At 44.3% G+C, this 13,853-nt stretch overlaps 1 long non-coding RNA gene across 4 annotated transcripts; it reads right to left on the bottom strand.

Annotated features, from left to right (window-relative positions):
* Positions 1 to 4,156: 4,156 nt before the first annotated feature.
* On the bottom strand, positions 4,157 to 13,433 carry LOC117872412. Of its 4 annotated transcripts, XR_004644481.1 has the most exons (4): positions 10,595 to 13,433; positions 8,501 to 8,615; positions 7,366 to 7,472; positions 4,157 to 6,983 (listed from the first exon to the last, which is right to left on the bottom strand). It is a non-coding gene; the product is annotated as an uncharacterized LOC117872412 (long non-coding RNA). The 4 variants fall into 4 exon arrangements; XR_004644480.1 differs by having other exon boundaries at positions 4,157 to 7,472; XR_004644479.1 differs by having other exon boundaries at positions 7,366 to 8,615.
* Between the last annotated feature and the right edge of the window lie 420 nt (positions 13,434 to 13,853).

Genomic DNA, 13,853 nt, shown 5'->3' on the forward strand with positions numbered 1-13,853 from the left:
GGTGGTGGAATGTGCATTTGGAAGTTTAAAAGCGCGCTGGCGCAGCTTACTGACTCGCTCAGACCTCAGCAAAAAGAATATCCCCATTGTTATTGCTGCTTGCTGTGCGCTCCACAATATCTGTGGCCTGGTCCACACTAACCCCCCACCTTGAACTAAGGTATGCAAATTCAGCTATGTTAATAACGTAGCTGAATTCGAAGTACCCTAGTTCGAACTTACCGCGGGTCCAGACACAGCAGGCAGGCTCCCCCGTCGATGCCGCGTACTCCTCTCGCCAAGCTGGAGTACCGGCGTCAACGGCGAGCACTTCCGGGATCGATTTATCGTGGCTAGACAAGACGTGATAAATCGATCCCAGAAGATTGATTGCTTACTGCCAGACCCGGAGGGGGTCTGTGAGAGTAAGGGGAAGACATTTATGGCGGGGGGGGGGAGGTTGAGGCAAATCGCCTGGCCACTGATTATGCACAGCCAAACACCAGGGCGGTTAGAAGAGTGCAGCAGGGCGCGGTGCGCATCAGAGAAGCTTTGAAAACCAGTTTTGTGACTGGCCAGGCTATGGTGTGAAACTTCTGCTTGTTTCTCCTTGATGAACCCCCCGCCTCCCCACCCGGTTCACTCAACTTCCCTGTAAATCAACCACACCACCATCCCCTCCCCGCTTCAAGCACTGCTTGCAGAGGCAATAAAGTCATTGTTATTTCTCATTCATGCAATCTTTATTAATTCATCACACAACTAGGGGGATAATTGCTAAGGTAGCCCGGGAGGGGTGAGGGAGGAGGGAAGGAAAAGGACACACTGCAGTTTAAAACTTTAGCACTTATTGAAGGCCAACCTTCCCATGCTCGGGTAATCATCTGGGGTGGAGTGACTGGGTGGCCGGAGGCCTCCCACCGTGTTCTTGGGCATCTGGGTGAGGAGGCAATGGGACTTGGGGAGGAGGGCTGTTGGTTACACAGGGGCTGTAGCGGCGGTCTCTGCTCCTACTGGCTTTCCTGCAGCTCAACCATATGCTGGAGCATATCAGTTTGATGCTCCAGCAGCCGGAGCATCGACTCTTGCCTTCTGTCTACAAGCTGATGCCACCTATCATTTTCAGCCCGCCACCTCTCCTCTCATTCATGTTGTGCTTTTCTGTAGTCAGTCATTGACTGCCTCCACGCATTCTGCTGTGCTCTTTCAGCGTGAGAGGACATCGGGAGCTCCAAGAACATATCATCCCGAGTCCGCCGTTTTCTCCTTCTAATCTTCGCTAGCCTCTGCGAAGGAGAAACATTTGCAGCTGGTGGAGGAGAAGGGAGAGGTGGTTAAGAAAAGACACATTTTAGAGAACAATGGGTACACTCTTTCACGTTAAATTTTGCTGTTCACATTACACAGCACATATTACACATTACACAGCACATGTTCGTTACAAGGTCGCATTTTTCCTCTTATATTGAGGGCCTGCCGGTTTGGTGTGAGAGATCACTCGCGCAGTGCCAGGCAACAGATTTCGGCTTGCAGGCAGCCATGGTAAACCACAGTCTTTTGGCTTTTTTAACCTTCTTAACATGTGGGAATGGTTTCAAACAGTAGTGCCCTCATTTCTCATACCAAACGCCCCTGGGGTTGGCCATTTAAAATGGGTTTGCAATGTAAAAGGAGGGGCTGCGGTTTCCGGGTTAACATGCAGCACAAACCCAACTAACCCCCCTCCTCCCCCACACTCAATTTTCGGGGATGATCATTTCACCCCTCCCCCCACCGCGTGGCTAACAGCGGGGAACATTTCTGTTCAGCCGAGTAGGAACGGGCACCTCTGAATGTCCCCTTAATAAAATCGCCCCATTTCAACCAGGTGACCATGAATGATATTACTCTCCTGAGGATAACAAAGAGCGATAAGGAATGGATGTTGTCTGCATGCCAGCAAACACCGAGACCATACGCTGCCATGCTTTGTTATGCAACGATTCCAGACTACGTGCTACTGGCCTGGCGCGGTAGTGTCCTACCATGACGGACGGGATAAGGCAGCCCTCCCCAGAAACCCTTTGCAAAGGCTTTGGGAGTACATGAAGGAGAGCTTTCTGGAGATGTCCCTGGAGGATTTCCGCTTCATCCCCATACATGTTAACAGACTTTTCCAGTAGCTGTACTGGCCATGATTGGCAGGGCAAATTAATCATTAAACACTCTTGCTTTTAAACCATGTGTAATATTTACAAAGGTACACTCACCAGAGGTCCCTTGTGTGCCCTCAGGGTCTGGAAGCACGCCTTGGGCGAGTTCGGGGGTTACTGGTTCCAGGTCCAGGGTGATAAACATATCCTGGCTGTTGGGGAAACCAGTTTCTCCGCTTCCTTGCTGTGAGATATCTTCATTGTCTTCATCCTCATCTTCCTTGTACCCCGAACCCACTTCCCTGTTGCATGATTCCCCATTGATGGAGTCAAAGCACACGGTTGGGGTAGTGGTGGCTGCACCCCCAGCATTGCATGCAGCTCCGCGTAGAAGCGGCATGTTTGCGGCTGTGCCCCGGACCTTCCGTTTGCCTCTCTGGCTTTGTGGTAGGCTTGCCTTAGCTCCTTAATTTTCACGCGGCACTGCTGTGCGTCCCTGTTATGGCCTCTGTCCTTCATGGCCTTGGAGACCTTTTCTAATATTTTGCCATTTCGTTTACTGCTACAGAGTTCAGCTAGCACTGATTCATCTCCCCATATGGCGAGCAGATCCCATACCTCCCGTTCGGTCCATGATGGGGCTCTTTTGCGATTCTGGGACTCCATCACGGTTACCTGTGCTGATAAGCTCTGCGTGGTCACCTATGCTCTCCACGCTGGGCAAACAGGAAATGAAATTCAAACGTTCGCGGGGCTTTTCCTGTCTACCTGGTCAGTGAATCTGAGTTCAGAGTGCTGTCCAGAGCAGTCACAATGAAGCACTGTGGGATAGCTCCCGGAGGCCAATAACGTCGAATTCCGTTCACACTACCCGAATTCCAACCTGCTAAGGCCAATTTTATCGCTAATCCCCTCGTCAGACGGAGGTGGAGTAAAGAAACCGGTTTAAAGGGCCCTTTAAGTCGAAAAAAGGGACTTAGCCGTGTGAACGTGTCCAAGCTTAATTCGATTTAATGCTGCTAAATTCGACCTACACTCATAGTGTAGACCAGGCCTAAGACTTCTGGGAGTTTTGGTATCTGCTCCTAGGAAGCTGAGTAGGTCTGCTTTTCTGTCAAGAGATTAGGTATCACAAAATTGGCTGCACAAACGAAAGGGTAATTAGAGAATATGGTGGCAGAGAAACTAAAATAGTGAAATCACATTTTTAAACCTATTGGGCATCTGCATTTTCCTAAAACTCTAATCTGTGACAGAGACAGAAAATTCCTGAAATCATAAAATAATTTGATTCTGCACTGCATATCTGGAAGCATTCAGGGTTTGACCTTGTAGTTCAGAATTTTTAGCACTCTCTATCATATTCCAGAACATAGTCGTATTATGCTGGCAGCAAGTGCTTATAATACTCTAGAGAATCTGGCTGATCTACCTCAGCTAAAATAAAGAATTAAATGAAAGACCTTACAGTTCTCACATTCGGTATTCACAGCTTTCATGATATCTGGGTGTGAGGACCAGTAGTGAATGCATGAGACACATGCTGTTCATCCATGATTATGCAGGGAAACATTCTCTCCCCCACCACCTCTAATTAAAAGAAACCAGATTAAACCTTTATATGAGAGTTTGGGGTAGCAGCACTTCACTCTAAACTACAAGAGTTAGGCAGGAGGTAGAAAACTGGGACATTGCTGCATTCTCCCCAGCTTGACAAATTCTCTGAATACTGTTACGACAGTGTTTGAACACTTTCGTCTCACATGCCAAGGTGTGCCCTGACATAGTCTGAATTAAAGGAGAGCAAAAATTCATAGTCTAATAACGTTCATTAGTCCTTACCAGTCTCAGATACTCATCTCACAAACAGGAAAAGACTGGCATGCATAATAATTCAAATATCAGTAATTAACAGCCCAGATTAAAAAACGGTTTAAGATTTTCACACAAATCATATTTGTTGTCTGCAGTAAAACCCATAGTGTGTGTCTTAGCTTAAAATGGAAGTCACACCAAGGAGATGCAAAGGGAACAGACTCAGCAAATTAAGAGTAATGGCAAAGTTGCTAATGCTTTTATTAGTACCATTGACTAATTGTTTGGAACCTTATACATCAAGACTGTTAGAGTATTCTCAAAAGAAAAGGGATCCATTAACCTACCAATTCCTGAATTTATTCTTGACATTAATAAACTGCATAATCTAGGAAAAGACAGTAGCATGACTGTAAATTTATAGACTGTAAGCTCTTTTGGGGCAGGAACAGTCTGATCAGTCTGTACAGCACTTAGCACACTCTAAATGTTGTATAAATAAGACTAGTGTGTGTAAGCCAAAATGATTAGGTGAAGTAAAACACTTCTGATAGTCAGCAAAAAGATATCACAATGCTAATGCCCCAGTCCAGGCATCTTAACAGACTAGTTGTTGACTTGGAAGTTAAAGCAGATGAGTAATGGAAATCAGACAATTGATATATGTCTCTCTCATACTATTGCAGTTAAATATGGAGCTGTAATTTTGTTTCAATCCAGAGTCCATGAAGAGTTAAATTAGCCCTTGTGTCTATATTTTGCTCACCGTGACTCTCAATACCTTTTCTGGGTGTTGTTCTCAACACAATTTGAAGCTCTGTCGAGTACACACCTTTTCCCTGAAAAGTTATAAAAACCTCCAATGTCACAGATGGTACAAATGTTCTGGCAAAACATGCCTCTGCTCTTCAGGCTGAATCTTGCACAATACGGAGCACTTCCTGGGTAGTTCTGAGAACCCTCAACTCACAGTAAAGTCACAAGAAGTCCTCAGTACTTTGCAGGATCAGGTCTTTATTGAGTAAGCATCAGAAGTAAGCTAAAGACCCCGAACACCATAAAATTAGCAAGTAATATGGGCCCAAAATTTCACCCACTTTAAAATGACATATGTTGGGCAATATCCTCTGGATACTAAAGATTTCTTTTTTACAATTTAGTCACCATGACAGTGAATATTTTTTAAATCATAAAGGTAACAAAAATGTCTGAGCTTTCTCCTCTGCTCCAGCAGCAACCACTACTAATAAACATTCTTAGAACTCGGCTGGCATAACTCATCTCATTACACATATAAGGAAGCAAAAACGCCATGCTAATTTCATATCATATACTGTACCTGGAAAAGCAATTAAATATACACAAACACTCTAAATACATATATCCGCAATGAATGCTGATCAATCCATTATACCACTCCGTGTCATGGAAGGCAGTAGGGTCTAGTGTTAGAGCACACATCTGAGAAGCTTTGAATGACCTTGCAGAACTTTGTGCTTCAGGTTCCTTATGAGTAAAATGAGAACAACAACAGCCTATCTGTGGGGAATAATTAGTGTTTGTAAAGCACTTAGAAATCCTCAGATGAAATTATTATAAAATTATTAAATGTAGAAGTGTAAATGCCATAAAAAGAGTAAATAATAGATAAGACAAGTTCTCTAGTGTATAATGCACAGTCAAATTCATCAGAAAGGGTGGCCTGAGTTACAAGATTGTTTGTTACGTGACTCTTCGGGTTTGTGAACATCTACCTCTCATTGGCTGATTTCCTTCCCTGAAGTGGCAAATAAACTACCCCAGTCACATCACACGACTGATGTCTGTCTGTCTGTCTCTCGCGCTTGTATAGTGGCTTAACTGCCTTGGCTTTAGAATCTGTCCTCTGGCCATGTTCTCATTTGTGCAACGTGTCTCTGAATTTAGTTATAATTATAAGCCACGCCAGAAAAACCGTAATCTTTTCTATCTCTCCAAATTGTGTGGCTGTTTTCTTTTGGGAATGAGACTGTTAGGTAAGATAATGTGAGGTATTAGATGAGTTTTCAAAAACAGTTTCAAAAAAGTAACTGGCATTTATTGGTATGTACCTCAATCTCCCAAGGCTCAAGTACAGAACCCTTCCTCCTGCCCCAAAAAGGACAAAATGACAGATACAGCAACAAGCTTTAAACATTGTGGGATTCATTTCCTCAGAGCAAGACTTTTTATAATGAAGATTCAACTTATCTGAGATAAATAATTTACAACAATAAAAGCTGCAATACCAGCACGTTTATGTAGAATAGCTGTAATTTTGGGGTCTAAAATGAACAACATTCTTCATATAAGGGATTCCCTGAGGAACAAATCTATCAGGCATTACAGACTATTTTAGAGCCATATACTGCCTTCACTCCGTGAGCAGACTGAAGTCACTACACAGTCCTTAGTAACTGTCGTGATGTAACTCAGTCTTTGTGTTATGAGCCCTTAAAATCAGCTGATGCAGTTGCAGTGTCCAGAAAATTCACATCAACAACTTAAAGTCATTGCTGAATGCAAGAATAACACTTCCGATCTATTTGTGACAACGGGATGAAATTATACCATCCTCCAAGTGCCCGTCAACTCTTGCTTTGTATTGCATTGTGGTTCTTGTTCACTCCATAACAAAATCACACAAATTCTTTTGCAATTCTGATGCAGTTAGTTGCTTAGTTCTGTGCAGCAGTTGCTTAGTAAGGAACTTATTAACTTATCAGAAAGGAACTTAGAAAATGCAAAAAGATGACACTATACAGTCTGAGATACTAGTAACAGAAATATTCTGAAGACAATAGGACAAATTCTGAGGACAAAGCTGCACAGAGCTTGGAAAGGTAATTTTTCAAGCATGGGGAATTCTTTGCTGACATTACACTACATGATCTTCAGAATTTTTCCACATGAATTAGTTAATGGACTAAAGACAATATCTTTATTACTATGGTAGTACTTTCCTGAGCTAAACAACCTGCCAAGATAAATTCAGAATTGTTGGACTTTGATCAAATATGTCCATATTTTAAAGGTGACCTGCAAATAATAAAAAAAAACATTTACTTCAACAATTGTGAGGAATGTACCCATTAATTAGGCTTAGAGTATAGAAAGCACATTCACTCCTTAAACAGCCCACTGAAATCAATGAAAAGATTCCCCTGACTTCAACAAGCTTTGGATCATGCATTCAATTTTTTCTCCCTTTTCAAGAACACAAAAGTTGCTAGGCACTGTTCTTCTGGTACCCCAGCATGCACTTTGCTATGATGTCACAGCTATCACAAAAAAACACTGGTACATGGTTTAGCTCCTACACCAAGGGCCTGATCCTGCTCTCATTAGAATTTGTGGCAAAACGCTTATTAATTTCAACTGAGCAATCTCAGAACCTTATATTTTAAAAAAATTATCTTACTCCATTCACCCATAGGCTATCTTAATCCTCCAGGAGAAGTACTTGGCAGCTTTGATGTCATAGCATGGTGCATGAATGGGAGCCCAGGACCCATGACTTCAAAGAACCTAAAATAAATACAACCAGTAAGAATTTATTTATATGCTAAATATTACTATTCACCTGCTTGATAGGAATATTTAGTAGATATCACTTAAAGCAAGAGGTATTTACATGTTGTGGTGAAAAAAGGGTTGGAACAGGCCTTTGAGGCTGCTCAGGCCAGCAGTCAATCAACAAAGGCCGGTAGGGAGCCAATCAGGACAGGGCAGAGGCAGCCAATCAGGGCTGGGCAAGGCCCTATATAAAGAGTGCCTAGCAGGAGGAGACAGAGGCAGTCTCTCCCTGGCTGGCAAGGAAGACAGACTGGCTCCTGAGGAAGGAGCTAGCACCTCGGACAGAGCAAGAGAGAGCTCCAGCCCCATTACCTGTTAGGCGGCGGGCCCTGCTACAAAGGGTCGAGGAGGTGTACAGGGCCAAAGAGAAAATGGCCCAGGGAAGGAAAGCGGACAGGAGGGGAATGAAGGAAGGCAGAAGGAGGCTGCCGCTAGAGGGTCCCTGGGCTGGGACCCAGAGAAATGGGTGGGCCTGGATTCCCTCCCACACATTTCTCCTTATACTGCATCTGGCCACAGAAGACAGTGGCCAATACAGACTGCAACTTGTCTCTGAGCTAAGGGGCTAGACTGTGGGTTGCAGTTGGCCACTGAGGCAGGTGCGAGTCCCAAAGACTGCTCTTAACTCCCCCCCCCCCCTCGCCCCGGAAGGGGGTGAGTCTGGAGTAGTGGACATTGCCGGAAGGCAGTGTCCTGAAGAGGATGCAGCCAAGCGGAAAGCAATGCGGGTCACAGAGCAGAACGGACAGCTGACAAGACACCATGCACTGAGGGCACTCTGCAGTGGAAAAGCTAATTCCTGGAGCAACCAGCGGGAGGCGCCAGCAGTGGTGAGTCTTGACCCTGTCACACATGGTTTTATGTGCTAGTCACATTGAAGCCCTTCCTTAACAACATTAAACAATTAATAATAACATTTTGCAATAACACTTTTCTAAAGACTCTATCAACGATAACCAAGTTATGATTAAGGCACTTACTAACAATACTGATGACAAGCTACCACAGCTCTTCAAGACAGGTATCCCAGGGGTCTGTGTAACCCACACACCTTCTGGGTGTGGTGTTCTGTCCCATCTAGTGGCACTGAAACCACTTAAAGAGAGAGAAAATGAGTCTGTTCTACAGTCTTAGCTAACAGCCATTGGCTTTTGGCTCATGCGCTAAGCAATAGAGCAGGATCCGGCCCGACAGCAGTTTTAAACCGGCTCCTGCTGCGGAGCGGGGTTTGGGGCTTGCCCTGCTCCAGCCAGGGCGCCGAGCCCAGGGCCACATCACGCAGGTTCCGGTGCTCCAGCCGGGGCACCGCACCACGCAGCTCCCAGAAGCTGCGGCATGGCTCTGCTCCGGAGCACAGGGTCGGGGGGTCTGCACCACGCAGCTCCTGGAAGCAGCCTCATGGCCCCGTGGGTCGGGGGCCACTCCACGCATGGGAGCCGGAGAAGGGACATGCCACTGCTTCCAGGAGCCACTTGATTAAGCGCTGCTCGGAGCCTGCAGCCCTGAGCCTCACCCCATGCCCCAGCCCCCTGCCTCAGCCCTGATCCCCTTCCTGCCCTCCAAACCCCTTGGTCCCAGCCCAGAGTAACCTACTACACCCCAAACTCCTCATCCCCAACCCCACCCCGAGCCTGCACCCCCAACCAGAGCCCTCACCCTCTCCTGCACTCCAACCCCAATTTTGTGACCATTCATGACCCGCCATACAATTTCTATTCCCCAATGTGGCCCGCAGGCCAAAAAGTTTGCCCACCCCTGCTCTAGAGGTCCCCTGTTTGATCCTGCCCACTGATGACTGGGGTCCGTCAGTGTTACATCTGCAAGTCTGAGGGGCCCCAGTGCATATACATGTTGAGGAGGGTATCCTTTTTTTTTTTTTTTTTTAAACCTGCCTAGTGGTCATTCTGGCAAGAAAAGGGACCATTGCAAAGAGAGAGAAACCAAGGCAGAGACAGGGTTGGAAAAAGCAAGAAGACTGAATACTAAGGGAGAAAGAGGAGAGAGGGCGAACACTTTTGCCTTGGCAGAGCTAGCACAAAGGAGTCATAGGGCAAATATAAGACCCACACCTGGGTGTATGCCACAGAATCACCTGGCAGCACATGGACCATGTCAGAGATAGAACTGGTCAGGAATTTTTTGACTAAATGTGTTTTTTTTTTTTTTTTTTTTGATATTAATTGCTGATTTATCTAACCCAAAACCTCTCACAGAAACGTATCAATTTCAACAAAACTTCTTGTAAAGATTTCTGAGATTCAAGATGGAATTTCCGGTCAAAACCAGATACACCCTGGAATAGCCCAGTGACTAAGGCACTCATGAGGTAGAACAAGGACTTGAACAGGGATCTCCTACATCTTAGATGAGCACCCAAACTGGGCTATTAGCCTTTACAGATTCTCTCTCAGTTTCAGAAGGTCTCAGGTTCATTCTCCATCACAAAAATTCCAAAACCTCAATCTTTCAGGAAATTGAATCCTTGTTTTCTGGTTAGCCCGACTCAGGGGCTAGCTGGAGACAGGAGAAGGTGTGACCAAAAATAACACTACATAATCACATCAGTTTTAATTATTTTGGAAACTTATTTCAAAATACCCATCAGCAAGTATGTCTGTAACAATACAGATACCCCCCCCCCCAATTTTCCCAGGAATAGAGAGTTAACCCCCCCGCATAACAACCTAGTTCGTTTCTCTGACCCCTTGCCCCCCCAAGCCCAGCTAGGGGACCAGACACCCACAACCCCTCCCCAAGCCCAGCCATGGGACCCCCCCCATCAATAAACCTGAATCCCCTACCCCACAGAGATCAGCTGCACCCCTGCCTCCCAGAACTAGGGTGACCAGATGTCCCGATTTTATAGGGACAGTCCCGATTTTTGCGTCTTTTTCTTATATAGGCTCCTATTACCCCCCACCCCGTCCCGATTTTTCACATTTGCTGTCTGGTCACCCTACCCAGAACCCAGCTGCAGGCTCCCCACCCAGACACCCACCCCCCTGCCCCGCAGAGCCCAGGGATCCAGAGGAAGAAACAGCCTGATGCTCAGTCCCAGGCTTGTGTGGAATTACCTGCGCGCTGCCGCCGCCTACTTCCCCCAGTGCGTGCTGGGAACTGCAGCTGCCAGGAATCCCTCTGGCCGTGTCTTCTATGTGTGAGCTGGGCTCTGCCATGTCCAGTGGCCCCTAATGGTAGCCAGCAGCACTGCAGCCCATTTCTGTGAGGAAAAGGAAATTCTGTGCAAAAAACATTAATTTCTGCAAAATTATGCATGGCGCAGTAGGGCAGAAGTCCCCCGGGAGTAACAAAGGGAAAAAGAAGGAGCAGGAGAGGAACAATGGAATGGTAGCAAAAGAAAAGAAGTAGAGAGACAAGTATCAAAGGGAAAGGGAGGATACACAAAATGTAGTTCTCTTCAAGGTTGTTAAAAAAGTTAAATTTTCAGTTAAAGTAAAAGACACCAGGAGAGAAAGTATAAAAAGGAGAGATGAAGAAAGGAGAACTTTGGAGAGGAAAAATGCAGACAGAAAGAGGAAAGCAAGAAATAAAGAACTGGGACATTTAACAGGGAAGAAGACAGCAGTGGTTAGGGTTTTGAAATTTCCTTTTTTGACAACTTATTTTCTACATTTTACAACTCAATTCTAGAGATGGGAAAAGGGAAGCTATGGTAGAAAGTTACTGGCAATGAGATTTGAGTCAAAATGTTGCTGTTAGACATAATGGTAGATTAACGCCTTGTCTAAAGACAAAAATTGCACCAGTTTAACTAAAACAAATTAAAAAACTGATTATAGTTAAATTGGTGCATCTTCCTTTGTTGACAATGTTATCAGTTTACAAATGGCTTATATCAATTTAGTTTGGATTTAAGTGTATCTGCATAAATTGGCATGAGATGAAATATATTTGAAAATCAAATTTAGTTAACACAATGCAGTGTGTGTGTGTATGTAGACAAAGCATAATACAAGAGTTTCTTTTTTTAAATGCATGCTACTATTGGAGATAATTTTCTCTGGGAATTTCAAGTTTTACATTTTTTGTGGTTTAAATAGTGCTATACATTTTCTAAAAACAAATATCTAGTTACTTAACTGAGCTCTTCACCATGGCACAAATCCCTTTTTGCTAAATTCATTTATACAGCAAATAATATTCAGCACACTAAAAAATTTTCTGCATACGAAGTCTTACATCAGTTGCTCTAGTCACCTGTAAAAGAAATGTCTTGAAGTGTACGATTATAAAGTTAAGGCTACTAAAATCATCTCTTACAGGACAAGTAGGAATTTGGGAGTCTGTTTAAAAATGATCTGCTCATCCAGGTCAAACTAGAACTGCTCTTTGACTATATAGTTTACTAGACTACAGCACCTTCTCCTACTCCAAACAGCCTAATTTGATTTTTTTCTTTTGATTGTGATAAATTAAAAATGCAAGATAAACCTGCTTGTCCACTTTCTCCAAGATGAATTTTGTTTGCCATTCTGTCACCAGTGAGCTCAGTGTAAAAGATGCACTGTAGATCAGCTACAGAATGAGTTCTGATTTTACATTTTCCTGACTGTTTACAGAAATACAACTTCTGATATTCTCCAATTTTAACAACTCTGCCATGATCCCAATTGCAGCATTCATTAACTAATCCAGCCATCAGAGTACTATAACTCTACCCTTAAGGAAATGTGAAGATTTTAAAAACACACTAAAATTGAACTTTTCTTCAGGGAATGGGAGTATTTGGGTATTCCTCTGAATCCTCAGAACAGACAATTGCTCTTCTGCGTGAGAAATTGTAAATGGTCATCAGGCAAAGAAAGAACCAGTTGTCCACGATCCTTAGTGCAGATCTTCCATTTGAAACAAAGAAACCCTGCAATACCCAAGGTAAGGATTTGGAAGGAGACTGGAGATGGAGGGAGCAGAAAGTACTATTTTTGGTGCTTAAGTAATCGCAGAAGTAAATCAGTCTCTCCAATCAAGAAACACCCTCTATTGGAGAATTATATTATTATTTTGTTTTTTTGAGAACTGTATACTACACTGACAGAGGATAGGTATTTTCCTTTCCTAACTACTATGACCTATGAGTCTTTCATCTCTATATTTGTTTGATCTGTTTTACTATGAAGACTAATATCCTTATTTCATGCTCCAATTTGAACGGAGCAATTCAAGTATATAGCTACAGACACATTAATGAGAGGGGTTTTTTTTAAATAAAAATGTGCTTTTTATTACCATTGAAATTCATTGATTGAGCTCTGAGATATTCAGAGGTACAGACTTTTGAATGGTTTGAAATAGAGTAATTTATTACCAGGGATCAGAAGACACTCTACCTTGTGTCAGCATTCAAATGAATCAAGTTCTCTGGGCTTATCTACATGCAAAAATTGTACAGCTTTAACTATAATGGTATAGTTAAAGCAGTACAACCCCACTAGCGTGGCTGCAGTTAATACAGATCTCAACATGCAGCTACTGGTATTCTTATTCCCATAGGCTTAAAGGGATAAGTTATAGTAGTATAATTGTGTCCATATTAGGATTTGTATCAATGTAATGGTTTTAATTTAAAAAAATCATATGCCTAATCAAAATAATTAAATCAATACAAGAACTGTGTAAACCAAGTTTCTGATGCTCAGTGTACTTTTCCAGGCTGATTTTGATCTATGGAATCCTTTCCTGGACTCTCCACAGCGGGGTGGAGATGGGTGGGGGGGGGGAAGACTGAGAGGGAAAGGGGGGGGGGAATGAGATAGGAAAGACCTCCTATACCAGTGGTCTCCAACCTTTTTACGCATAAGATCGCTTTTTGAATCTAAGATTAACCCAGGATCTACCCTGCCTCTTCCCTGTGGCCCCACCCCGCTCACTCAATCCCCCCCCCCTCTGTCGCTCACTCTCCCCCACTCTCACTCACTTTCACAGGGTTGGGGCAGGAGGTTGGGGTAGGGGAGGGGGTGCAGGCTCTGGGCTGGGGCTGAGAGGTTTGCAGTGTAGGAGGGGGCTTCGGGCTGAGCCTGGGGCATAGGGTTAGGGTGCAGGAGTGAGGTGTGCAAGCTCTGGGAGAGAGTTTGGGTGCAGGGGTCATATGGTTACACTGCACCTAATCTCATAGAATCCACTGGACATTTCATGAATTTTACTTATTAGTGTGATTTGTGGTTTATAGATCCAAAATCTTTCAGGGATTGTCACAAATCAGTGTAACATCATCAACTGTGGGGTGTGCATTGGCTGAGCCTAGGGCAGGGGGTTGGGGTGCAGGAGTGAGGGGTGCAAGCTCTGGGAGGGAATTTGGGTGCAGGAGGGAGCTCT

The sequence above is a fragment of the Trachemys scripta genome, chromosome 2, assembly GCF_013100865.1.
Source record: "Trachemys scripta elegans isolate TJP31775 chromosome 2, CAS_Tse_1.0, whole genome shotgun sequence".
Classification (NCBI taxonomy): Eukaryota; Metazoa; Chordata; order Testudines; family Emydidae; genus Trachemys; species Trachemys scripta.